Raw genomic sequence first — 3,911 nt, 5'->3', positions numbered from 1 at the left:
AGTTGTTGCTGAAAATAATTCAACCGAACCACATTAAGAACAGCCAGTGTAGGATATGTAAATAACACAACCAAACCAGTAAAAGAACAACCAGTTTAAGAACAACCAAAATTGGATATGAAAATAACTCAACCACACCAGTATAGGAACACCAGTATAAGAACAACCAGTATAGAATGTGAAAATAACCCAACTAAACTAGTATTAGTACATCCAGTATAGGACCAACCAGTATAAAAATAACCAGTATAGTATAGAATGTGAAAATAACTCAACCAAACCAGTATAAGAACAACTAGTTATAAGATATGAAAACAACTCAACTAAACCAGTATAAGAACAACCAGTATAGGGCATCAAAAATACCTCAACTTAACCAGTATAAGAATAACTAGTTATAAGATATGGAAACAACTCAACTAAACCAGTATAAGAACAACCAGTATAGGGTATGAAAATACCTCAACTTAACCAGTATAAGAACAACTAGTTATAAGATATGAAAACAACTCAACTAAACCAGTATAAGAACAACCAGTATAGGGTATGAAAATACCTCAACTTAACAAGTATAAGAACAACTAGTTATAAGATATGAAAACAACTCAACTAAACCAGTATAAGAACAACCAGTATAGGGTATGAAAATACCTCAACTTAACCAGTATAAGAACAACTAGTTATAAGATATGAAAACAACTCAACTAAACCAGTATAAGAACAACCAGTATAGGGCATGAAAATACCTCAACTTAACCAGTATAAGAATAACTAGTTATAAGATATGGAAACAACTCAACTAAACCAGTATAAGAACAACCAGTATAGGGTATGAAAATGCCCCAACTTAACCAGTATAAGAACAACTAGTTATAAGATATGAAAACAACTCAACTAAACCAGTATAAGAACAACCAGTATAGGGTATGAAAATACCTCAACTTAACCAGTATAAGAACAGCTAGTTATAAGATATGAAAACAACTCAACTAAACCAGTATAAGAACAACCCAGTATAGGGTATGAAAATACCTCAACTTAACCAGTATAAGAATAACTAGTTATAAGATATGGAAACAACTCAACTAAACCAGTATAAGAACAACCAGTATAGGGTATGAAAATACCTCAACTTAACCAGTATAAGAACAACTAGTTATAAGATATGAAAATAACTCAGCTAATATCAGTATAAGAACAACCAGTATAAGATATGAAAATAACAGGTCACTAGCTTTGTCACCGTTGTTAAAAGCGGTCTTTATTTTGGATTTTGTGCAGCTAACACGACGAAGCAACACATTAATATATGATTTTTACTTTTTGTTCAATAATCGTAGACAACCATTGAAAAAAAACGGTGTTTTCGATCAAATTGTACCGTGGCCCATCGGGGATATTTGCAATTTTTTTTATTTTTCGACGTTTCTCAGTGGTTTGAGAGCAGAAGAACTGCAGAAAACAGGAATTGAAATTGTGAAAATTCGAGAAACCGACAAAAATTGAAGGAATGGAGGGAAATAGAGAAACTTTAATTAGAAAGATGACACAAAATACATAAAAATCACAAAAATTCATAAAAACAATAATTTAATAGTTGAAATTAATTTTTGCGATTTCACTTTGAATTTTTTGTGTTTTCATAATATTTTGGAAAAAATTAATTTTTCATGTTTTCACTATTTTTACGATTTTGTGTACTCATTCTGTGCCCTATTATTCTCAATGGATCTTTTTATACGCCCACACATTAATGTGGGGCGTATATAGTCGTCGCCCCAGTCTGTCTGTCTGTCTGTCTGTCTATCTGTCTGTCCACAATTGTTTGTTGACACGATAGAGAGCTGGGTTACAACTACAACTAATTACAACTGTACAAACTAGTAATTACACCTTTACAACTTGTAATTACATCTTTAGAAAATTGTAATTACACCTTTACAAACTTGTAATTACAACTTTACAACTTGTAATTACACTTTTAGAAACTTGTTATTACACCTTTACAAACTTGTAATTACATCTTTACAACTTGTAATTACACTTTTAGAAACTTGTTATTACATCTTTACAACTTGTTATTACACCTTTACAACTTGTAATTACACCTTTACAACTTGTAATTACACCTTTAGAAACTTGTTATTACACCTTTACAACTTGTTATTACACCTTTACAACTTGTAATTACACCTTTACAACTTGTAATTACACCTTTACAAACTTGTAATTACAACTTTACAACTTGTAATTACACTTTTAGAAATTTGTTATTACACCTTTACAACTTGTTATTACACCTTTACAACTTGTTATTACACCTTTACAACTTGTAATTACACTTTTAGAAACTTGTTATTACACCTTTACAACTTGTTATTACACCTTTACAACTTGTAATTACACTTTTAGAAACTTGTTATTACACCTTTACAACTTGTAATTACACCTTTACAACTTGTAATTACACTTTTAGAAACTTGTTATTACACCTTTACAACTTGTAATTACACCTTTACAACTTGTAATTACACTTTTAGAAACTTTTTATTACACCTTTACAACTTGTAATTACACCTTTACAACTTGTAATTACACCTTTAGAAACTTGTTATTACACCTTTACAACTTGTTATTACACCTTTAAAACTTGTAATTACACCTTTACAACTTGTAATTACACCTTTACAAACTTGTAATTACAACTTTACAACTTGTAATTACACTTTTAGAAACTTGTTATTACACCTTTATAAACTTGTAATTACATCTTTACAACTTGTAATTACACTTTTAGAAACTTGTTATTACACCTTTACAACTTGTTATTACACCTTTACAACTTGTAATTACACTTTTACAACTTGTAATTACACCTTTAGAAACTTGTTATTACACCTTTACAACTTGTTATTACACCTTTACAACTTGTAATTACACCTTTACAACTTGTAATTACAACTTTAAAATAAAAAATATTATCAATGAATTTGGCCCTAATAGGCTTTCGTAGTACGCACTCTATGTTGACATTTAAATACATACCAAAATTTAAAAATAGCGATGCCCCATCGTAATACGCCCACTTTTGTAATGGCAGCCAATTCGTCCGGAAGGTCGACAAGTACTATCAGTAAATGAAACATCTGTCGAAAACCGTGCCATCAAGAATGTTTACAAAATTGAACGATTTTTGAGTGTTTACAACTACAAGTTAAAAATTGAACGCGTTTTCAAAAACAAGGGCATCAATTCATATAAAATAATGTTTGATTGTTTTCATTTTGGATAGGGTTCATCATTGGATGATATTAAACAATTTCACCAAGTGTCATCAAAATCCATCAAGAATTGTGCCTCCTAGAGTGTTTACAAACTAAAAATTAAACGCATTCTCAAGAAAAAGGGCAATAACTCATATAAAATAATTTTCGATTATTCTAATTTTGGACAGGATTCAACCTTGGGTGATAATAAACAATTTCACCAAGTTTCATAAAAATCCACCAAGAATTGTGCCTTCCAGAGTGTTTACAAAGTAAAAATTGAACGGGTTCTGAAGAACAAGGGCAATAACTCATATCAAATATTTTCCGATTTGTCTGATTTTCAATTGGGTTCATCCTTGAATGGTTACAAACACTCACACCAAGTTTCGTCAAAATCCATCAAGAAACCAGCTCTCTATCGTGTCCACAATGAATTCAAGAACAAGGGCAATAACTCATAATAAATATTTTTCGATTGGTCTGATTTTCAATAGGGTTCATCCTGAAGTGATTACAAACACTCACACCAAGTTTCGTCAAAATCCATCCAGAAACCAACTCTCTATCGTGTCCACAAACAATTCAAGAACAAGGGCAATAACTCATAGTAATTTTTTTTCGCTTGGTCTGATTTTCAAAAGG

The sequence above is a fragment of the Lottia gigantea genome (assembly GCF_000327385.1).
Source record: "Lottia gigantea unplaced genomic scaffold LOTGIsca_1, whole genome shotgun sequence".
NCBI lineage: Eukaryota > Metazoa > Mollusca > Gastropoda > Lottiidae > Lottia > Lottia gigantea.
This window is presented reverse-complemented; position numbering follows the sequence as displayed.